The sequence below is a fragment of the Oreochromis aureus genome, linkage group 2, assembly GCF_013358895.1.
Source record: "Oreochromis aureus strain Israel breed Guangdong linkage group 2, ZZ_aureus, whole genome shotgun sequence".
NCBI classification, from domain to species: domain Eukaryota; kingdom Metazoa; phylum Chordata; class Actinopteri; order Cichliformes; family Cichlidae; genus Oreochromis; species Oreochromis aureus.
Window position 1 is genome coordinate 31,121,411 of NC_052943.1, and position 25,766 is coordinate 31,147,176.

The following is a 25,766-nucleotide window of genomic DNA, read 5'->3' on the forward strand; positions in this document are numbered from 1 at the left end:
GTCCCCAAAGAGAACAGGAGACACAGGACAGCTTCTTATTGGCACAGTGTGCAGGCAGAAAGACAAGGCAGAATAATCTTTGGAACAGGATCTGAAATACCCACACACAAAAAGTCTGAGACTGCTTGTTTTCAGTCATTAACAGGAATCCGTACGAAGCACAGAAAAATATAGAAAGACACAAAGAAGCAAACATGCAGTGCAGGTTCGTGTAACTTGGAGAAAGCTCTTTTTTATTCCTCCACATGTGAAATGCCCTTCCTCTGGGCATTAAAAATAATGTGAAAATATCTCTTTCTTTGGCTGTTGCAGAAACTCACAGATAGACAAAATGTAAGCTCTTGACCCTAGGAACCAGTGCTTTAAATGGATTTCATTTTTATAACTGAGCATGTGACTCCCCAACAGTAATGACTGATGTCTACAAATAAAGGTGCAGAAATGTTGTATTGAGCCTATAGAATTGGTTCATTTCTCTGGTTTTCCAGAACCCATGAGAGGCTCTGGTATTTTTGTGTCATTAAGAACCAAGAGGTTATACAGCCTACTTAATATGGTAATAAATGCATCTAATCAAAACATCTGCTGTAGGTTGGGCCTGCGGTTTAAGTGTGAAGTTAGAATGATGGTTTATTCTGGAGTCACAGTTTTGGCAAGAAGTGCAAATACAGTTAACATTAAGTAAGCAGTCTACAGTATGTGGGATTGCTTGACCATATATTCTCTGTTATATTTTTGCTGTCCATGGTGCACACTGTTATCCACAGTGCTTGTGATCCCCATTGATCCAGTCACATTAATTCCTGTCTCCTGCTGAAGACAATATTGCATCTATATATCAAATAGTGAGGCTTTGGCCGTCACAATAGATGCCATAGAGACTGTTGGACCGTGCATTTGGGGATTTGTGGAAAAACCTTGAAACCCTGTCAGGTCGATGAAAGAGGCAACACCAGCCATCATTCACCTCTGAGAGCCACTGGAAATAAAAGTAGGATGGGGGGGACAATCAGTCAGTCAATATAGAAGTCATCAGAGGAGTCAGAGACACATGGGGAGACATCACATATTATCTTATAAGCTTTTGAAAATGCATTTTGAAACTGTCAATTTAAAAGTTTAATATGCGGTTTTGTGGTCACGGAATGATGATTAAAGTGATTATGTCACCCCATTTCTGAGTACTGCTAAAAGCTTTGCCAGATCCTGAAAAGTTCCCATCATGCAATTTCACCACTGTCATACTAACTGGCATCATTGCCCACTACATACATGTAGCATGTGCTTCTTCGTTTTCTTCAATTTTGTCATTATATAATGTTTGTAAGATTCTATTTGTATTTGGAACCAGTCAAGCTCCCTAAACATGCCATTTCATTTTAACAGGTGTCTGTAGTATGTGTGTTGTAGAAATAATACACATAGATGCATTTTAATTAATTAGATTAAATGAAACAGTCAGTTTCATTACACTTTGATGCAAGAAAATGGTTTGATATGGAGAAGTGCAGTTTGATCAGGCTGTTTTTATCAGCCTTTTTATTTTGTTTTTATCAGTAGCTTGCACAGATTAACACTTTTCAGCCAGGAGATCTGTTAATAAAAACATACCTACTGCCAGTTATCAAAGACAGTCAGTGTAGTTTTAGCTTTAATCTGCCCAAGGCTGGTGTCTGATTTGTCCTTTAGGTTTACTTCCAGACACATTAAAACACATTGTCCTTGTCCAACTTTACTTTGAACAGCATTTTGGCACCTTAAGTTAATGAGTAATTATGTCTGATAAGCATTTTAATACAAAATAATAAGGTTTGTTCATTTTTAATGTGCTGCAGCCTGGTGTTGCCAGGCCATTCAGAAAGTAATGTCGTTCCACACCCTGCTTAGACCCTCAATATGTAGTTTTTCCTTCTCATCTGTGACATGTGTTTATCCATACATCTATCCATGTCATTCTTTTATCATCTACAGCTTGGTAGGTGACATACACACAATAGGACTTTGGTTTAATAGGAACAGGCATTGGAAAGGAACTCCCAAAGGATGCTCCCAGGTGGTTTGGGTGAGAGAGGAAGCCAAGTGTAGCTCATCCTTCACGGACATGTGTAATCTCAGCAGGTATTTGGGTTGTTAGCTGCTGTGCAAGTCACCTTTTGTCCTGTCTCCCTCCCCTTACCCCCAAACAGTTACAGCACATGTCTGCACCTCCCTGAGCCTGGTTCTGCCTGAGGTTTCTTCCTATTAAAGAGGAAGTTTTTCAGATAGAAAGCATTTAGGCATAGAAAAAAGTAGAGTCGGGGTTAATATCCGGTTTTCTCCATTTGCAGAGTAGCTGATAAATATATAAGGAAAGTCTCTGATGCTTGTACTTTCTCCCTGTGATCTCTGCATTACTGTCCTTGTACTGGTGCATGCTCTCTCAGCCAGTTCATCCTCATAACTCTCTGAAAGAAAAGCAACATGAACCTGATCATAAGATTCTTTCCAGGTTTAAATTTTATGACAGACAACATCCCACTATGTAGTAAGGAGCTCTCCATCGGTCAGTGGAGGAAATAAAGTGACCTGAAAAGCAAATTTAATTATTTTTTGTGTGTTATTCAAATAATATGAAAGTGCTAGACAGTTTATTGACTGCTAAATCAACCAATGATTTGATTTAGCAGGATTATGTGAAGTTTAGATTTATTCATTATATTGCAGTGGTGCAATCATTTGAACCACTGATTTGATTGATACAAATTGAAGCATCAGGGTGTCTTTTTCAGCTTCTGAAGTGGGAAATACATGAAAAAGTTGGAAAACACTGGGCTGGATAAAGGGTAACACTCATCAGTTTGAATTTAGGCTACTGATGCTGTTTAGCTTCACTTTTCAAATTCTACATTTTACGCAGGCTTTGTACTGGCTGGGGGTGGTAATGCAACCATAGTATCACATACGATAAGTCATGCACCTTGGGAGCTCTGGAGTTTTTTCCACTTGCTGTCAGGTGGAGTTTCTAGTGTTTCACCTGGGCCTAATTTGTAAACAGTCAGCAGGAGGGCTTCTTAAACCAGCTCTGCCTACTACTCCTTGCCAGTTTGTTCTGCTATCTACAGTGGTTACAAACTGGTAACACCTGTAGCCACTCCTGGCTTTCTCCTTCCCTGTGTTTAACCTTGTTTTCCCTGTGTTTAGATCTCCTCGTTCACCTTCTGGACTCGCCTTCTGCCGTGATCTCTCTCCAGTGCTGAGTCTCCCATTCCACTTCCATGGTCTGCTTCCTATTAGGCTCATCATTATGCCTCCTCACCTGCCTGCACTCCTGCCTGCCACAGCGCTTCTGGAAACCCCACAGGGTTTCCAGAAGCGTTCCTCCTCTCTCGCTTTTTCACTCCTCTCACTGGAAACTTCCATGAATACCCTACCCAGAGTTTTCCGATCCGGACCTGCAAATAAGCAAATGCCACCTCCAACATTCTCACCCTAGCCTCAAACTCCCTCACTCGTCCAGTAACCTCTTCTCCCTCTGTTGCTGAATTCCCATTCCATCGTTCCCATCGCGACCCCTGAGATCAGTCACTCGGTGGCAAATGCTTTTCCTCCAGTTTCTGCTCTCTGCTGGCACTGCTAGCTTTAGCCACGTTCTCCATTCCCCCTGTGTAAATAAAGTCTTGTAAATAGTTTAACCAAGTGCATTAAGTCTGCATTTGGGTCCAAGCCTTCAAACCACAGGTTCATGACACAACATCTGTTAACATCTGTTAAAACTAGAACATCCAAGGGGGTCAGAATGGCCCCACACTGTTTAAAAGGGAACACTTTATATTTATATAACACTTTTTATTATTGAACTCTTTATTTTAGCACAACTAATAATAACTAATAATTTTCATATAAGCTTTTGCATTGTTTGCTGTACCCTTTGTTTATTAGTGAATTATGTATTTTAAGTTTATGGACAAAAATAAAGTTATCTTTAAGTTCATCTGTCCATCCATTTTCTTCTGCTTATCCAATTCAGGGTTGTCAGCAAAGGCTGGAGCCTATCCAAGCTGTCATAGGGCGAGAGGCAGGGTACACACTGGACAGGACACCAGTATGTCGCAAGACTAAAACGAAAAACAAAAAACAAAATTTAACAAAAGAAAAAAAAGAAAGGAAAAACTTTTTGCCTTTCTGTGATTTCAAGTGCATTTGTGTATTTCAATAAATCACAGGAACTGTTTGCCATTTTCCTAGCAAAATTTAAAAAAGGACCAGAAAGTTAGGTGAAGAATTTTGCACAGTACTAAACAATATACACTGGATTTTTTATATTACTGATCCTGACATATTTCATCCCTGTATATGCCCATCAATGGTTCCCTGTCATAAATGAAGGACAAATGGTGTTGATTGCGGAATTTATGTGTTGCACCGCACCATGTAGCCTATAAAGCTGTGCTCACTTCCTGTTTAACTCAACCTTCAATGATCCTTCTAAGTTTTTGACTGAAATCAGAAGAGGCTGAAGGTCATGGTGAAGTCACACTCAGAGATGTCCTGATTATGTGTACAAAAGAAGACCAGGCTACATTTTGCTAGTTAGACACTCACATCCCAAACCAAAGCTGGATGATTCTACACACTCACACAAACACACACCCAGCCCCTTGAACAGTGTTTTGGCTGTGGGCTGTTTTACTGACAGCCTCGTCATGTGCACTGCAGCCAGGGCAAGCAAATAAAAAATAAACATGAATAAACGAAAGTGACAGTCTGTATCAAAATTCACAGCTCATGAATTGAAATATATTGTATTTCCAAGAAGCGAGTCACTTCTGAATCAGCGTGTGGGGGGTCTGGGGTGATTAAGTTCCAGGAAATAAAGTGGGTCAGCTTTAAGTGACATTTAGATTGTGCAAGCATCTAGTTTGGGGCAAGATTTCAGATTTCTGAGGCACCACTCAAAAAAGTAGTAAGGGTTATCTTTGTACTGTGAAAGATTTATCTGAATGTTCATTTCACTCATAATGGATGGGATTGAAATATTAAAAATACAAAGAAAAAATAAAACAAATGCATTTTCCAAATCAACCGTACAAACTTTTACAAACTTTTATCCTTTTACATTTAATAAAAAGATTCTTATGCAGTGCTGTATAATGATCCTAAAAGATGTTGAAAAAATATTTACACAAAGGGGTAAGCAAAGCCAACGGTGACTATGCAGTGACAGCATTATAGGAAGACCTCACTTAGAACTAGAACCTCAAGAGACTCTTCTTCTCTGGCCCCCTTCAGAGGGATACTTCAGAGGATCATGTACCTCACCCTAGCATTCTCCTGTCTTACACCAACCCTCTGCATGTCGTCCTTCACTACATCCATGAATCATCCCTGAAGTCTTCCTCTTTTCCTCCTCCTTGGAGGAACATCTTGAATATCTTTTGTCCAGTGTATCTCCTATCCCTCCTCTGTCCAAACCATCTCAACTTTGCATCTCTAAATTTGTTTCTTCAGCTCTGCCACCTGTCCTTTTGTCAGTGCCAGCATCCCCAAACCACTCATCATAGCAGATCTCATTATCATATTGTATTTAGCTCATTGAAGCTCATATTTGCTGATCACATGTCAGCAAACATTATAGTCCATGTAGAGTCCTGCTGACCTCATCTGTCAGCCTGTCCATCACTACTGCAAAAAACAAGGGACTCAGTGAGAAAATGGTGAGGTGTGCAGTAGGGTTCATGTGGGGATGGGACTACATCAGGGATCTGTCCTCATACATGTCCTGCCCCAGCAACACATTCTTCTTTAAGACTGCCAGGTTCCTCATGCACTACCACATTTCCTCTTTTAGCACTCTATCATATGTTTTCATTAGATTCACAAAGACACAGTGGAACTCCTTCTGACCTTCTCCGTACTTCTTTCTCAACACCCCAAAGTCAAACAGCGCTTTCCCATAGCTTCATGGTATAGACCGATGTTATCCCCTAATTCCAGCTTTACTTCATCCTTGTTCTTGAAAATCAGTACCATTACATTCCTTTCTACATTCTTCTACATTCTTTCTACATACCCAAAAACTCCAACCCATCTTGCCTCAATGACTACCGCCCAGTAGCACTCACCCCCATCATCACTAAGTGCTTAGAGCAGCTGGTCTTAGCACACTTCAAATCCTGTCTCCCCCCCACCCTGGACCCCCACCAATTTGCATACCGCCAGAACAGGAGCACAGAGGATGCAGTCTCCATCGCACTGCACTCTGTCCTCTCACACCTGGACAACAACAACACCTACGCCAGAATGCTGTTTATAGACTTCAGTTCAGCGTTCAATACAATCCACCCCTCACAACTCATCAGGAAACTGACAGACCTGGGCATCAGTTCCCTCATCTGCAAATGGTTACTGGACTTCCTGACCAACCGCCCCCAACATGTCCGGCTGGATAACCACTGCTCATCTACCATCACAATGAACACCGGTGTACCACAAGGCTGTGTGATGAGCCCTTTCCTCTACTCCCTCTTCACCCACGACTGCAGACCTGCTGATGGTTCCAACACCATCATTAAGTTTGCAGATGACACCACGGTGATTGGCCTCATCAGTGACAACGATGAGGCCGCCTACAGGGAGGAGGTGGATCGTCTGGCTGAGTGGTGCGACACAAACAACCTGCTGCTTAACACCGAGAAGACCAAGGAGCTCATCGTGGACTACAGGAGGAATGCTGACCCACATCCACCCATCCACATTAAGGGGACGGCTGTGGGGCGTGTGAGCAGCTTCAAGTTCCTGGGAGTCCACATCTCCGAGGATCTCACCTGGACGACCAACTGCTCCAAGCTGGTCAAGAAGGCTCACCAGCGCCTCTTCTTCTTGAGGACTCTGAGGAAGAACCACCTTTCCTCAGACATCCTGGTGAACTTCTATCGCTGCACCATCGAGAGCATCCTGACCAACTGTATAACAGTCTGGTACGGGAACTGCTCTGCCTCGGACCGGAAGGCGTTGCAGAGGGTCGTGAAAACTGCCCAGCGCATCGCCGGAGCACCACTTCCTGCCATAAAAGACATCTACAGGAAGCGGTGTCTGAAAAGGGCTGGGAAAATCATCAGAGACCCCAGTCACCCATCACATGGACTCTTCACCCTCCTGCCTTCTGGGAGGCGCTACAGGAGCCTCCGGACTAAGACCACCAGGTACCGGAACAGCTTCTTCCCCACGGCTGTCAGACTCCTGAACTCTGCCTCCTGACATCTGACAGCCTCTGTAGAAATTATCCACACCCTCACTTATCTTAACTGCACTACTGTATAGCTCTGTGTAAATAATCATTCTGCACATACAATAATTTTTAACCTTACAACTGTTTACAACTTGCATAGTTCCCATTTCTGTATAACTGTATATCTCATATTTCTGTAAAGTTATTTATTTCATACTCTGTATAGTTTTCATATTTATATCCTGTTCATATCCTGTACATAGCTTGTACTCACTACAGCCTGTACATACCTATAGTTATAGAATATTCACAACATACTTCATACCGTGTACATTATAACATACCACAATAGACCCATTTCTGTAATATACTTGCATATCTATATTATTGCTAATATATATTGTAATATATCTATATCACTAAAGCACTTCTGGATGGATGCAAACTGCATTTCGTTGCCCTGTACCTGTGCATGTGCAGTGACAATAAAGTTGAATTCTATTCTATTCTATTCTATTCTATTCATGCATCCTCTCACTTTCTAGGACTGTGTTAAATAATGTGGTTAAAAACGCCATTGTCCACTCTTCTAGGAGTTTCCCATACTTCCGAATGTTTGTCATGTCGACCAGCTGCTTTTTTGCCCTTCATTCTTTCCATAACTGCCCTCACTTCCTCCTCACTAATCCTCTGATGATCTCATGAATGAACTCAGTGAAGCAGGAAGTACAAAGTACTCCTTACATCTTCTTACCACACTTCACTTGTTAGTACAACTGACTCATGGTGTTATAAATGCAAATTTGTTAAATTTCTTTAAAATATGTGTGACTGCATTTGTTGTTGTGAATACTTGCTTGAGTGGCTTGAGTGAAAATGTTTTAAAATGTATTTGATGTCATATTTGATAATATGAATTATGCTAGATATAGATCAGTAAGAGAGAAACACATCAGTAAGAGAGAAACACATCAGTAAGATAAGATAAGATAAGATAAGATAAGATAAGATAACCTTTATTAGTCCCACACGTGGGAAATTTGTTTTGTCACAGCAGGAAGTGGACAGTGCAAAAGTTATGAAGCAAAAATTAGAATAAAATAAAATAAGAATAAATACAGTACACAACTGTACAGAATAGAATAAAATAAAATACTATATACAGTAGAATAAAATAGAATAAAATATACAATGAGATAAAAATAGAGTACAAATGCTATATACAATTGAGTAAAAATACAACGATGCCAGAAAAGATTATTGCACATTAGTGTTATTGCACATTTGTGGATGTGTGTGTTTGATCAGTTAAAGTCTTTATTGTGGAGTCTGACAGCAGTGGGAGAGGAAAGACCTGCGAAATCTCTCCGTCCCACACCGTGGTGCCGCAGCCTGCCACTGAAGGAGCTCCTCAGTGCTGTCACAGTCTCATGCATGGGGTGGGAGATGTTGTCCAACAGGGATGACAGCTTAGCCACCATTCTCCTGTCACTCACCACCTCCACTGGGTCCAGAGGGCATCCTAGAACAGAGCTGGCCCTGCGGATCAGCCTGTTCAGTCTCTTCCTGTCCCCGGCGGAGATGTTGCCGCCCCCAGCAGACCACACCATAAAAGATGGCTGAGGCCACCACAGAGTCATAGAAGGTCTTCAGGGTGGGCCCTCCACTCCAAACGACCTGAGTCTCTGCAGCAGGTACAGCCTGCTCTGCCCTTTCCTGTAGAGGGCGTCTGAATTATGAGTCCAGTCCAGTTTGTTGTTCAGATGAACACCAAGGTATTTTGTAGCTGTCCACAGCCTCAATGTCCATACCTTGGATGTTCAGTGGTTGCAGTGGAGGATGTTTGTGCCTGGAAGTCTACCACCAGCTCCTTGGTTTTACTGGCATTGATCTGGAGGTAGTTCAGCTGGCACCAGTCCACAAAGTCCTGAGTCAGTCCTCTGTACTCCTTGTCGTCCCCATCAGTGATGAGGCCGACTATTGCAGAGTCATCAGAGAACTTCTGCAGGAAGCACTGGGTGGAGTTGTGGGAGAAGTCTGCAGTGTAGATGGTGAAGAGGAACGGAGCCAGAACCGTTCCCTGTGGGGCCCCCGTACTGCAGACGACCCTGTCCGACACACAGCCCTGAGTCCTCACATACTGTGGTCGGTCGGTGAGGTAGTCCAAAATCCAGGTGGGAGAGGAAATCGGCCACAACCACCTGTATCCCCGGCCTATGGACCACCTTGAACTTGAAGGGCTGCAAAGGCAGATACCACCGGAGAAAATCCCGTGGAGACCTGTGGCACTTCCCGCAATGCAAACAACAGAGGTTCAAGCCAGCGATCCCAATTATGTACATCCTCATGAATTAACCTATAAATCATGGATTTTAAATTCTGATTCAGCCGCTCCACTAGCACGTCAGTCTGAGGGTGGTAGATGCTGGTTCGAACAGATTTGTACAGCTCTTGTGCGAGACATGAGCGACGTGTCCTGGTCAGTCAGTATCTCTTTCAGGATGCCAACTTGAGAGATGACCTAGAACAGTGCCACCATCTTTGCTGAAGCGGCACTGCTTCTAGGTATCAAGTTGCATAATCCACCAGAACTAATACAAAGCGATATCCACGTGCACTCCAGTGAAATGGCCGATGAGGTCCACGCCTAAGTGCTCAAACGGGACCTCCATTAATGGCAGTGGGCGCAAAGGCGCTTTTGGAATAATAAGCAGGTTAACGAGCTGACCTTCCAGGCAGTGTTTTGCCCTTAAACTTTATAAGAAGAAAGTCCCCATGCACACATTTAACCTCCACCCATTTGGCCTCTAATAATGCCCCGGGGCAAACCAAGGTTTGGTGAACCAGGGACTGTGTGCAGCCCGTGTCCACCAAAGCTTGGCATATACCCCCTTGGCATCTTACTGGAATGCTGTTTGTCCCTCTGAGGGTGGGGTGGGTGCTGGAGCCCCGGCGACACGGAACACCTGTCCCACCTCCATCAGCAGATACTCCGGCCTCAGGTGCCCCAGCTGCCTGTACTTCCAGCACTCCTGCCCCGGCATCTGTGCTGCCCTCTGTGGCTCGGGTACAATGCTGGTCGGTCCCAGGGCCTGGGCAGGCAGAACGAACAGGAACAGGTTAGTTGATTGCTGCTGAGGCGGGGCCAGGGAGCTTTCTCCTCGGCGCTGCCATGGGAGGCTGCTGCCGGTCAGCTGGCTGACCCCTGCGCTTCCTCCGCCCTGGTGGCCAGCTGATCCTCAGCCAGGGTGACCGCAGTTTCTAGGCTCGCTGGCCGATGGCAGCAAACCCATTGCACTGTTTCCTCGGGCAGCCCCTCCATGAACTGTTCAAGGACCACCTTTGCCAGCAGGCAGGCCTCATCCTCCGTTCGCGTGGGCCTGGAACCTGCAGGATGCAGCTGCAAGGTGGCTGCAGCCCGGGCCATCAGCCAGTCCTCCCCCTGTCATCCTACTGGCCCGGAACCGCCGGCGATGATTTTCCAGGAAGAGCATTTAGCATTGCCTGGGAGACATCCTCGACAACCCCTCGCAAGGCCAGCGGTAGCCTCAGAGCCGCCATCTGGCCCAACAGCAGGGGCAGCAGCAGTGCCCACTCTGCCACATGAGCCGCTCCAGCACCTGCGTCTGCCGCTCCACCTGGTCCCGCAGCTTGTCCAGCTGATCGCTCTGGGTTGCCACCATCTCTGCCAGCAGCTGAATCGACTGTGCGGATGGTGTGGCCTAAAGGTCGGACATGGCCGACTTGGATTCGACATCACTGTGAAATGATCATGACCGCACGTGGGGTCACAGTGACAAAAGACAGTTGAAGTGAAATAATAATTATCAAGTTGAAAACAACCACTTATGACATTTCCAGTGGCTTTGCACAGGGCAGCTGTCTTGGTCCATTACTTTACTCATTATCTGTGCTACCATTTGGCAACCTTATGGTTATTTGCATAACCTATGGTTATGCAAATAATACAAAGTGAAATTTTTATGTCACTGTTACCAAATGAATGAGCAGATCATTTGATTTTAACTTGACAAAAACCAAATATCTTTTTTTTAATTTGACGTAATAACAACTGCAACCTGCTTGTTCTTTCATTAGACACATGAACTGAAGGGATAAAACCAGAATTTAAAAGTCTTAGACCTTGTTTTGAGCTGCAAACCCCACACTGATTTCTTTACTAAGTCATCCTTCTTTTATGTGACAATTTCATGATTCTCAGTATTTTGTTAATGCATTTATTCTAGCAGGGTTAATGATTGTTGGATTAATGCAACGCTCGCTCTGAAATGTCCTTCTATTACTCCCAAGTTTCTTGTCTTTTCCATGTCTAGATTTGTCTCTCTATCCTTTTCTCATATGATTTATGTTTTACAGGATTTTTAGGATATGTTATTTTATATCACTTCTCCTGTCTTTAAAATTTTATGTTTCTGAAGTATTCCTCAGATTTGGAATATCTGAGTAACACTGACTTGACTTGACCTTGTAGCAGAAGTGCAATAAAATATTAATAAAAGGTGTTACAGCAAATACAACAACACACTGAGTGTGTGTATGAGCCAGATAGAGTGTGTGTGAGACAGGGAAGCCAGCAGTAAAGCAATGTAGTCATGATATATTTTCATACTTGTTGACTCCCTTGTTTACAGTTTTCACTTAGGTAAAGCGCTGCATAGCTAACATAAAATACCTCCAGACTGTGGACCCTGTACAGTTAGCTTCCTCTATGCTATGTTAGCGCTCTGCTAACAACCAGTTCACAGCTAGCAATGTTGATGACCATAAATAAAGAACAACATAATCTTTAATAGATCGGCTGAGTTTTACAGAAAGGCAAGCAGAGAACATGTATTAAAATATATTAATAACAAAATATCACTGCTGAATTAAAAGGCTTGAAAAACATGTGGCAGGTTTAACTGTCAATATCTCCAAGGGCACTGAAAATATTAACGAACAAGAAAAGTTGCTGTGTGTGAAACAGCTGGTTAAGCTCAGTACAACTGGTCTGAGTTCTTCTCACAGACACTAGCATAATTTATGGTGTCTGTCTTTGTATTAATTTTCATTAGGACAGGGATGTGCTGCCAGCTGCTGATTGAGTGACAAACGGGCTGGAATAGTGTAGGAATTGCCAGTTCACTGGGAATGGGGGGAAAAAAACATTGGCTAACCGATCAATAATAGCACAAGTATAAGTGGTCCAAAAACTGGTTGTCCCGCGTACTTTTCAGACTGCCTCCATCTGGCAACAGAGCTCCTGGCAGCCAGTCAGCCAACGAGACTGCCAGTATACTGCAAACACGCTCACGATCTGAATGATAAACTCTGATTAAGCCTGCACTTGTTTACCTTACCTCTTTTATTAAACTGGATTTGACATGTCCTCTAACTAACTAACTAACTAACATGCTAAAGGAGTTATTAAAATCTTTTTCTTACTCCATTTCATCTAATCTAATCATACGTGTTGGCCAAGGTCACCAGTAAGGATAAACTTGTCTCTTACGATAATAAATTACTGAAGCAGCTTTATTTGCTAATGGTAGCTCTGTTTTCACAAAGCATGGTTCATAATTGATGTCAGATGAGTAAAAATAGAGCCAGTGCTGCTTGTTTTGCTTGTCCCGACATAATGCCACTATTCCATGTATAGATCCTAATACTGGAGTTTTGATCTTATTTAGTTATATTTAGGAGCTAACAGTTCAGAACCTCCGTAACTTATTCTAACCTGAATACCAAGTCGCAGACAATCCGGCAACAGGCAAAGAAAGACAAGAATAAATACACAAAGGATAATGAGAGGATGGGAAACACAGGTGGAGACGATCAAACAAACGAGACGGGGAGGAAGCAAACTGAATACACTGACAATCCTGTGTCCCATGTCAAAGTGAAACAGGAAATGTGAGACACACACACTAAGACATGGGCTTGGCACTGTGACCGGAAAAAGAAGCAGACATGGGAACATAGGCGACTGGGGAAGATAGAAAGGAAGCACAGAAGGCAGACACAGGAGACACATTAACATGAAGACAAGGGAGACAAGACATGAAATGTGGAATACAGGGAATGCACAGAGTAAACACGAGGACAGAGAACTAAGATAACTATGAACCTAAGACATAAAGATAACTAAAACCATGAATAACAATAACCAAAGAGTGTTAAATCAAAAACATAAACACTGGGTCACCAGACCCAGGACCATGACACTTTCAGGGTCTAAGGAGTACATGAACACACAAATGCACAACAATTCCTTTATACTCAAGTAAAGCAATAGATTACTTCATGTTTTTATTTTCACTAGACTAAATACTTATTTCAATTGGCTCTAATTTTTACTGGATCACTATGTCTGAAGAAGGACAATGTAGAAGACCACCTTCTCACACATACTGATGTCACACATTTGCCATTCAAGTGTTATGTCAATTAACCCTTCGTAACCCATAATAAATTATTTGTGCATACATAATTGACTCTCTTTTAACACGGACACAGTTGCTTGGATGGAAATTTAATTAATGCTGATTATTGGAGTCATGCAGGATTATTGTTAAATGGGGTGTTCAAAATGAAGAAATGAAACTTTGAGAATTAAACAAGTTATAGGAGCCTCCAAATCTATGTCAGATAAGCACCTGTTTAATGCTTAGCTATAGAAATCACAGCTAAGCATTAAGCTGTTTTTGCAATTACTGTTGTTTCTGTTCAATTCCATTCAGTTTTATTTAGTCGCCTTTATATTGTACGGTAGACCCCACAATAATACATACAGAGAAAGACCCAACAATCATATGACCCCCTATGAGCAAGCACTCTGGTGACAGTGGGAAGGAAAAACTCCTTTTTAACAGCAAGAAACCTCCAGCAGAACCAGGCTCAGGAGGGGCGGGGCCATCTGTTGTGACCAGTTTGTGGTGAGAGAAGGAAGACAGGATAAAAGATTAATAACAAGTATGATTCAATGCAGATAGGTCTATTAACACATAGTGAGTGAGAAAGGTGACTGGAGAAGAAATACCCAATGCATCATGGGAGTCCCCCAGCAGCCTAGACCTATTGCAGCATAGCTAAGGGAGGATTCAGGGCCACCTGGTCCAGCCCTAACTATATGCTTTAGCAAAAAAGGAAAGTTTGAAGCCTAATCTTAAAAGTAGAGATAGTGTCTGTCTCCTGAATCCAAACTGGAAGCTGGTTCAACAGAAGAGGGGCTTGAAAACTGAAGGCTCTGCCTCCCATTCTACTTTTAAATACTCTAGGAACAACAATTAAGCCTGCAGTGCGAGAGCGAAGTGCTCTAATGGGGTGATATGGTACTACAAGGTCATTAAGACAAGATGGGGCCTGATTATTTAAGACCTTGTATGTGCGGAGCAAGATATTGAATTCAATTCTGGATTTAGCAGGTAGTCAATGAAGGGAAGCCAATACAGGAGAAATATGCTCTTTCTAGTCCCTGTCAGTACTCTTGCTGCAGCATTTTGGATTAATTGAAGGCTTTTCAGGGAGTTTTTAGGACATCCTGATAATAATGAATTACAGTAGTCCAGCCTGGAAGTAATAAATGCATCAACTAGTTTTTTCAGCGTCAGTCTGAGACAGGATATTTCTAATTTTAGAGATGTTGCACAAATGGAAGAAAGATAAGATAAAGATAAATATTCATTTACTTTGTTTTTTAAAAAATAAACTCATGCAAAAAGCAAATACACCCTCTGAAACAATGACAAATTACACCATGTCAATATTTATTTAACAACAACAACAACAAAAAAAAATCAGAAGCACTCTGTGAAAAATTAATTTGCTTACTTCCTGTTAAAAGGGAGTGTTTCTCCCCACCATCACAATGTGTTTGCTTATGGGGGGTTGTTTGATTATTGGAATACTGTCTTTACCTTACAGTATGAAGTTCCTTGAAATGACTATTGATAAACACATTAATTGATCTGAACTGAATTGAGAGCCCGTTCTCACTCCCGAGGCGTAACATCCCGACGTTTTGTCACGTCCCGCGGCGTTCCTGAGGAACGCGAAAGGTGACCTTCCACGGTGTTACGGTACGCGGCGGGTTCCAGCCCTGTATTGCAGCCCTAAACCTAACCTAACCTTATCCCTAAGCCTAACCATAACCCTATTTGGAACCTTAACCATAACCTTATGCCTAACCATAACCTTATTCCTAACCTTAACCATAACCGTATCCCTACGCCTAAACCTAACCTTATCCCTAAACCTAACCATAACCTTATTCCTAACCTTAACCAGCACTTTAATGACGTGAAATAGTGTTTTCTCAAGCGATTTTAAGGGGAAAAGTGAAGATGTGTAGATTGAGTCCAAACGGTTCTCATATGTCCGCAGTTTTCCGATGTCGTCACGAAGGAACGTTGGGTGGCCGAAAACGTAATATGTTGACGATTTGTCACCTAGCGTAAAATGTTACGCTTTGGGAGTGAGAACGTGTTGGAATTGAATATGTCTGTGTTTAGCTTTCCATGTGTACAGGGTCACATGAAACCCTCTTGGATCCATTGTGGGTTGTTGTTCTCTCTTTTTTTTCAAATGTATGTGTGTCGGTGTGTGTGTGTGTGTTTGTACGTGTGCAATGCTTTGATAGCATGAAGAACATCAGGGTTTCCAGCAGGTTCCAAATGAACAGGGTCAGAGAAAAAAAAGTGACAGAGAATGAAAAGAGTGAGTGTGAAGGAGATAAAATGCAGGAAGGAAAGGCTCAAAGGGTTGGTGCATCCCATGGGTAAAACGTGAAAGGTGTGTCTGAAAGCTGATGGTGTACCTGAGGAGGATGACAAAGAAAAAGTGAGAGGAGAAAGACAGAAAAAGTGCTGATGATAAATTAGTAAGGATAGATTGGGGAACATGGGTCTGGAAAGATGAAATTAGGTTTATTTAAAAAAGATGAAATATGAAGGAGAAGTCAGAAAGAAGGCTGTTGTTTTAAGCATTCTGAGAGGACTCAACAGAATTCAGCTTCACAGCATATTGTGGCTCTTCATCCAGAGACACACAGTCTGTGCATGGTGTGCTGTAAAAACTGTCTGCAGGTGTTGGCTCTAACTTTTTAGCCTAGTTTAAACTCTTTACAGCAGCTCTGAAGATCTATGGCTGTCAGTGCCACCCCAGACTATATTAACTGAGACAAACAGAGCTCCCTGCTTTACCCACTGAAATATATAACATATATTGTTCAATCTAGCTTTTTTATTCAGCCTAGAACCTGGGCACACCTAAATACCTAAATGCATATGATAAATGCAGACACTAGAAGTAAATGTTTTCCACAAAAACTGATGTAATAACAAGTTTAAAACAAAAAAGAAACCTGAAAAACAGGGCAGTGGAGAGGCTAGTAATATTAGGGTTAGTATTAGGGATGACTGAGCACAAAGAGCATTGCATTAGGGATTAGCATTGCTTTTGCTACACCAATGGCAGAAGGAATAATTTGCCATGGAATGAGTGGAAAGGTCAGAGTATACATTTGAGCTAATATACACGCCAAGTGTAGCCAAGTATCCCACAGGAAGAACCAGCTGGAGCTGGGGAGCGTCGACCCCAAAAAAAAATGGCATAGAAAAAAAACCTAAGTGGGTAAAAATAGAGGCAGAGGAGCAAAGGAAAACAGTGTAGGCACCGGAACCATAATAGTGTGTGCAAACACTCATAATATGAAACTGCAAACATCAGGTTTACTGAGGACAGTCAACATTACTGCAGTGCACAGAGCGATGGACACATGGCTGTATGGAAAAATGGTTGCAGCTGTAATCTCAAAATGCTACTGAAATAAAATAGATAAATAAATAAAACAAACACAGTATATGGACAAATTTACTGGCTCATATATCTTAATTTTAATACCTGTGCCACAGCTGTCACACCAACCCTGTGCATATCCTCCTTCAATATAAACATGATTCTTCTCTGTAATCTTTATCTTCTCCTGCCTGGCAGCTCCATTTTCAGCTCCATCTTCAACACCCTATCCACATATCCACTACCCCCCAGCCCCAAATTTGTTTTCAAACACATTTCTTATCTTTTCCACCAATCTGGTCACACCCAACAAAAACCTTAACATCTTCATCTCTGCCACCCTTAGCTCGGCCGCCTGTCTTTCTGTCAGTGCCACATTGTAGCAGGTTTCATACTACGTCGTGGTAATGAAATGCACTACCACAAGATGCAACCTCACTGTTACTCATCTCCCTCTTGTCTCCCTCGTCCATTTAAACTTGTATCTGTCTTCAATCTAAAAACCTTCATCCAGTTTGTCCCACTCTTAAGCATACCTTCACCTCTCCAGGCTCTCTTCAGCCTGCTCCCTATTCTCACTATAGATCACTAAAGTCATCTGCAAATATCATTGTCCACTGAGACTCATCCCTGACCTCATTAGTCAACCTTTCCATCAACATCACAAAAAAGAAGAGGCTCAGAGCAGATCTTTGATGTAATACTACAAGTACACTTCTCCATTCCTAAGGCATCCCATCACTGTCCAAGACAATGTTACAAAATCTGGCTAAAAGGTCCACTGCTCTCTCTCCTAGACATTTCCATTCCTTCACAGGGATGTCAGTGGGACCCACTACCTTTCCTCTCTCTGTCTCAGTTTCCACTCTCTGTCGCTCTTATACACCACCCTATGTTCCTCCCTTATCTTGAAATACATTTTCAGTGCAGCCATTTCTATCCTTTTTGTAAAATCACTATCTCTAGCTGTCCATAAACTTTTCTCTCCTTAATGACATACCTACCAAAGCTTCCTCATCACCTCTGTACCTTTCAGCTACATGTCCACTGAAGTCTGCTTCAATCACCAGCCTCTGTCCCTGGGAACACTCTCTACTTCATCCAATTTAGTCCAGAATTTTTCTTCTGATATCAAACCTTTATGCACTGACAACATTAAACATCACCCCTTCAATTTATGCCTTCAATCTCATGATTCTGTCTGACACGCTCTTCATCTCCATAATGCTCCACAATGCTCTCTTTCTTTAGTAGTCATTGTCTCTATATTTAAAACTCCTATCCTTCCTTCTCTCTCTCTGCCTCTTGACTTCTCTTCCCCTTTTCATTTTCTTTGGGGCGATCGTGGCTCAAGAGTTGGGAGTTTGCCTTGTAATCGGAAGGTTGCCGGTTCGAGCCCCGGCTCGGACAGTCTCGGTCGTTGTGTCCTTGGGCAAGACACTTCACCCGTTGCCTACTGGTGGTGGTCAGAGGGCCCGGTGGCGCCAGTGTCTGGCAGCCTCACCTCTGTCAGTGCTCCCCAGGGTGGCTGTGGCTACACATCACCAGTGTGTGAATGGGTGGATGACTGGATGTGTAAAGCACTTTGGGGTCCTTAGGGACTAGTAAAGCACTATATAAATACAGGCCATTTACCATTCTTTGTCTTCAGTCAACATTACCACATTTTCCATTGGCACCCTGGAGGACAACAGCCGGAGATTGTTGTTGACACGAGCTCTGACCAATGCCATACCGATCCAGTACCAAATGTCATTCCTGACTATTTGTATATTTGATTTGTCAAAGACTGGAGGCCAAAACATCTGAAGTTCTTTCAGATTAACTGTTGAGTTCTGTCACCTCTCTGACAAAGAAAATTCTTGTGCAGTTCCTCTGTTTGACACATGGCTGTGGTCAAACAGAGGTGTGTCTATTTTTTACCTGTGACCTGTCCAAGATGTACCCTCATCTTATAACAGCTTTGATGGTCCCTGTCACCCACCCACCATAACCCTAAGTTAAATAAGCAGTTAAAAAATGGTTGAATGGATTCTGAAATCACATTTTCACTTTGTTATGAAATGTACTGAGAGGAAAAAACATCCATTTATAAATGAACCTTAAACATTTATAAAAAGTTAAAGGATTTTGGATACTTACAATTTTACATATCATTTATCACCAGCGGTACCTTTATATGAGTCCTAGAAACCACTGTATCTCTGAGAAGAAAATCAATTGAATAGCTATCCATTTTCAGTGTACTGGAGATAAAAATGAAAACATGCTTTTTGCACTTTACAAATGTGCATGACCTCCACACCAAAAGAGAAAATGGCCTCAGCCCTCGCCTTAGTAGAGGAAAAGGAAATGCTCACTCTTTGAGAAACTGAGCCTGATTTGAGCGTACCTTTACATAATCACATCACACAGCTAACTGAACTGCAGCCTCAGTGCTGCATCAATGAGAAATATTCAGCAAAAAGAGAAAATCACATGTGAACCATGCATTACTTGCCACCCATATTTATTGAAAGAATACAGCGACTACTTTGTAGTTACAAATAAATGACTGGAGGCAAAAACCAAACACCATGACACTACCATGGATGTCTGTGCCAAACTGGCATTCTGTCACACAGCAGTAGATCAAACAGTGTCTTTGCCAAGAGCTTGGTGTATTTCTTTAAGAAACATCAGTGAAACATCGACTGGAAAAATAAGTTAGAGAAAACAGGGCCAGCGGTCAGTACATGACCTTGTTCTGGTCCAAATAGATAGCTCTGTCATCTACAGTGTGTGTGTGCTTGCAAACATGTTTGTGAGAAAGTAGTATTACCCAGTATTCTGCCACCTCTGTTACACCCCGCCCACACTCTTTTTCTCTTTCTCTCCATAATGGGTCTCATATTCAAGTGTTTATTCAAACTGTGAATGGTGGAAGTTAAAGAGAAATGGACAAAGTGAAAGTCAATGCATTTTGCTCGATATCACAAAGCAGTTACAATGCTCATTTGAGGCAGCAAAGGTTTGAGCTGATGGAGAATTGATGTAATAAATGGTGGTCATAATGCCTTTGTCGAACACCTAATGACACAGGCTACATGAGATCAGCCCAGTGAGCGTAACTGGAAAACACTTGAAAAGTGTTGCAGCACTTTTTAAGTGAATGTGTGAAATGTGCAGAAATGCTAGTTGCTATAAATTCTGAGGGTATCTTTACTATTCCGAGGACTGCGCTCTTCTGGACAGATTTCGGATGTTGTTGATCTGCTGGAGCCACTCGCCCAGCTTGGGGGTCACTGCACCGAGTGCTCCGATTACAGGATATCTCTAAAAATAGTAGTGGTAGTGGTAATACACAGAGTACACTACTGTGGCGGGGTGTGGTTTGTGGTGTTGGAGGAGGCTGACTCACACACCTGATCTCATCATCTAATCATGTCTCCCCTCTAAAAGATGTTTTTGCTGGACCTGAGGTGAAGGGTGTGTGTGGCGTGTGCTACAGAAGCAGGGCAGCTAGGAAACTGCACAGCCAATAAAGACATGCAAAACTGCAATGCTGCTGTTGTCGAATTTGTCATTGTCACATACACACAAACACATATAAACACATAAAACAAAGGAAAAAGAAATCCTGCAATAAAGCTTCTGTAAACATCCCTGTATGTCTGATTCACCTACTTCATCCTTCTGCGTGACATTTCTTCTTTAGCTTAAATACACCAGTCTTACGTGGATCAGTGTTAATCCATATAGGAGTGTTGTCTTCCCACGTTAACACATAAAACTGTGCCATCACAAGACCTATAGCATACGTCTGATAAAGTGGTGCAGTCAGTCCTAATGACAAGTTCACATGTACCACAGTCAGCTGTCAAAAGGCTTCTCCAAGCATTTCTATTCATTATGTACATGACGCTTCCCCCACTAGTAATGTATTCTACCCCCTGCTGCTCTGTTTATGCAGTGTTCGCCTTCATGGTGATTTCAGATCGCTGCTTTCTGGGTGTCTATCACAGGGGACAAAGAACAGCTAAACTGGATTGTTACTCTCTGCATCAATTTTCTCCTGACGTTATCATTTCAGCACTGCTCGTCTCTTTCATATTCCTGTTCTCTCTCCCCCCTCTCCCTTGTGGTTTCATTTCCTCTCCGTCATCCCTCAAACACATCTCTTTTCTTTGCCTTTTACATGTCCTGACCTCTTAAATTTCCCAGAATCTATGTCTGATGCCACCACAGTGTGTGTGGGGGGGAATTGGAGGGCTGTTCAAGTAAAGATGTTTTCCAGCTTTTTATATATATACAGTATATACACTTATATTTATATATATATATATATATATATATATATATATATATATATATATATATATATATACACTTATATTTATATATATATATATATATATAGATATATATATATATATATATATACATATATGTATACACACCTGCTGTGGCTGTGTAATATTTAATCCAGTACAGTGCCACTGATGCTCACTGCTGGCACTTTATCTCCATACATGGCTTGTTACACTGTTGACTAAGCAAAGAAAAAAAACAAGACAAAATAAAAAAACAGAGGCACTAACATCGTGCCAGTGCACTTGAAAGTCAAAGAACAAAGACTTGAGGTACTGTTGAAAGGCATGTCAGTGGAGGAAATAAGGGTATGGGTGCAAGACGAGGGGAAGAGGCCTCTGAGGTAAAAAACATCTGATTGAAGGTGAGATTTGAAACACAACAGTCAGGGCGGAAAAGACAAAGCATGGCAGAAAAAAAAAGCAAGAAACGCAGAAGGAGAAGGCTTTTTTTTGGGTGAGGAGTCGACTGGAGGCGAAAGCTGTGATCCTATTTCTCTCTCTTCATGACACACTTCATGAGTTGCCAAATTAGACGTGGAAGTTATGAAAAAGAACTTGAACAGGCAATTATTTTCCCCTCATGAAAATCCCAGTGTTAGTGTCGGCTTATTAGGAGATGAATGCGCCTGGCATTTAGCTTGTTGTGTGTTGCTCAAATGAATGGAGAGAGCTTTGCAGGAGACTTTATTAGTCTCTGACACGCAAAACGCACTCGCACGCTGCTTCAGAGATTAAAGGGTGTGAGAAAACTGGAAACCCATAAGCACCTGAACATGTTCAGAACCCATTTTCTTCAAAATAAACGTATAAACTCCTCATTTGTTTTGCATTTTGAAGAAACCATACTACCTGGATTAAATTTACTAATGGGCAAAACACCTGACACCACAATATGAGAACTACTTCCTGGTTATTAGATTTATCGAAGAAAACTCTTTGCTTATCCTCACCCTCAGATTGAAAAATGATCGTTAGGGTTAGGTTGTGCTTTAGCCACATCCTATTCAAATCAGTTCATTTCAGTTTCATATATACAGTATATAGCACCAAATGATAACAATACTTGCCTCAAGGCCTTTTATACTGGTATAACGGTAAAGACCACACAATGATAGAGAGAAAACCTCAGTCAAATAATCCCCTGTGAGTAAGTACTTGGCGACAGTGGCAAGGATAAACATAGTTTTAACAGGACGAGACCTCTAGCAGGACCAGGCTGAAGGAGGAGTGGCCATCTGCCATGACCAGTTAGGGGTGAGGGGAGTAAGACAGGACAAAAGACACACTGTGGAAGAGTGCCAGAGATTAATAACAACTAATGATTAAATGCAGAGTGGCGTGTAAGCTAAACAGTTTAGTTTCAGAAACTAAAATATCTTACTTTTAAAATCCAATGTCTCGTTTTATATAAAAGCATAAATGTAAACCTAACCCTATCCTTATTTTCTCTTGTGTATCTAGGCATGTAGTTGCAGAGGTCAAAGCTGCTGACCGAGTTCAAATTCCTATTTTGCCTTGTATGTTAGGGAAATTGGTGAAAGCAGATGTGAGAATCATCAGTCAGACATAACATAATATATAAGTAGAAGTCAAATTTAAATTAAAAAGTATCTGAATGAATTAGAATGTACACTTTTACACCTTTTTGGAAATTGTCAACAGAGGTTCAGGGCTTATCTGTTTAAGGTACAAACCACACATGTACAAATAGATACCCCCTTCAAGGGTACCGGAGCATAGCACCCCACCTTACATTGTAATGACCCACTGACAAGAAGTTGTTCCTGTGAAGGTATAAAAACTTTTTAAACATTTCTTTAGAGTTTTGTTCATTTTTGTGCAAAAACATCAACAACAAAATGAAAAATCTGAGGAACTTCTTGCACAAACCATAAAGCATATAATTCCTTTGGCAAATGTTAGCTTGACTAACATCATTAATCACTGCATTTGAACTGCTGTAGCCAACGGACTCTATTAAGGTAGCTGGTGGGTCTAAAATAACCAATCCAATGCTGAAATGTCCTAAAATGCAGTGGTAGAAGGTGATAAAGCCCATGCTTTGTGGTACACATATCTTGTAACTGAAAGTGGTATAGCTATGTTATGTTCGTTCCTCAGCTATAGTGTGCACAGAAGAAGTATTGAAAAACCTGCACATACTTAAATCAACCTGAAGATGCTTATGGTGAAACAAATACCTGCTTATTTAAAAAAAAAAAAAAAAAAAACATGTCTAGGGGGACCCATAATAAAGCTTACAGTAGCGTAATAGGCCCACTGCGGGCATGTTGAATAACATGTTATAGATCACAATTTGTTCAGTCTGGGCAAAAAGGGAAGACATTTTTCAGCAAATTGCTGAAAGTTCACAGGGGGCCTTTCTGCCTCTTAAAACTTGACATTTAGGAGAATCACTTACAAAAAAAGATGATTGGAGTCTTTGTTCAACTGATTTGTATGATGTGAACATGTTCCTTTATCACAGAACATATGGGAAACCCTGCCATACACATGCAGGTTATGTAATCATAATCCTCTATAGTCACATTATAAGCAGAATAATTCCCAGGTTGTGATGGCAGAGAGACAATTCACTTTTGGATTTCTGCCTGAAAAATAAATAGGTTCTGTACCCCTCTTTTAATGCAATTTCCATTTCTAGTAATTTTGTTCAGGAGAGCTTTTGCTGATTAATTTAATAAGATGCAAACTAAGTATGTCAGACACTTTGAATCCAAGAATGAAATTAAGAAATCAACAGGGGTCTAAAAAAAGCCCAGGCAATGTCATGCAGTAATAGTGGAAAAAATAAATGGGAACTGCATAATCATTAAAATGCAGGCTAACATTTCTGACGTACACATACTATTGTGTGTACATCGTATGTGTCTGTGAAGGTAGGGTTGTTAGTCCCCAGAAATCACATGTGGGAAATGGTTTCTTGGAAAAAAACTGTTTTAGGCACTAAGTACAGTTAAAAAGGTCATTTCCCAAATGAAATCTGTTATGTTATTTAAAAAAAATCGATTAGCTGCACAATTGGAACTAAATGATCTTACTTGCATTTGCAAGGATTTCCTACATAATATAAACTTAGGACAAAAAGTAAGGAAATGTGTATTTGGTTGAATATTTCTTTGTTGGAATAATGATTCTTAGCAATAAATCTTTGGAAAGCCGGTTTATTTCCGATTAAATCTATCAGAGACAGCAGGATCCTTTGGAATGACCGAAGCAGCAGTTCCGCTTCCACTGCTGAGATGAGCAATATTAGATCTATAATATAATGAAGACGTTTTTGTAGTTTTGTGTCTGTACACAATCACTGTAGGCTCTAAATCAAGCAATCAAGATGTGAAGAAGTGCAGGATTTCAGCTTTAATTCAAGGAGTTTAACAAGAGTATTAACTGTTTTGAAGTTACAGCCATTTTTATTGCTAGTCCCCCGTTTCAGAGGCTTGAGAAGCTGTGCTACACCTTCATGCAGTCTAAAAAGTAAATTCAAGGGATATTATAAACACTTTTCATTCAGTGAAAGTCTGAATTTCAATCACATCTTGATTGTTTGATTTAAAATCAACAGCAATGGTGTTTAGAGGGAAAAACTTCAAAAACTGTGTCGTTGTCCAACAAACAAAACTGTCTTGACATCCATGGAAGACAGAGGTGATGGATGATTGTAGGATCTTTTTTTTGCATAGTAAAGAAATATCCCTTCACAACAGTCTAGCAAGCAAATGAAAAACACTCTCGTCAGCATATTATCATCCAAGTCTACCACAAAGAAAAGACTCAATGAGAGAAGATTCGCCACAATCTGCAAATCAGTGATCAGCTTAACATGCAGAAACACCAGATTAGACCAAAAAAGATCTAAAACCATCAAAGTGGTTCTGGAACAACATTTTTGGGAAAAATGAAACTAAGATTAACCTGTACTAGTTTGATAGGAAGATAAGGCTAAGGAGAAGGCTTAGAAGCTGACTGGCCAGTACTTTATAGTACAGATGAACAATGAGAGCAAACCAGGGTTTTTCAAGGTGAAGAAGCAGAAATATTCTGCAGTGGCTAAGTCAATCCCCTGATCTCAACCCAATTGATTACGCATTTAATTTGCTGAAATAGCAGCATAAAGCTCTGTCTCTCCAGAGGAGCCTGGGCTCTTAAGACCATAATCTTTGTTTAAAGCTTTTGCTTACATTACACGAGTTCGTGATACTACTCAGGAAAGGAAGTGAGCTGTTGCACCAACAAGAAAGAAAGTGCACAGTTTAGGAGAAGTCAGGGCTACCTACAGTGGTAACATTAAATAATATGAGACAAATGGACTTAAGAATGAATGAGATTAGCAATAGCAGCAATTTCTCAGCTGACCATATCAACAATATTAATAAGGCATTTTTGTGGGA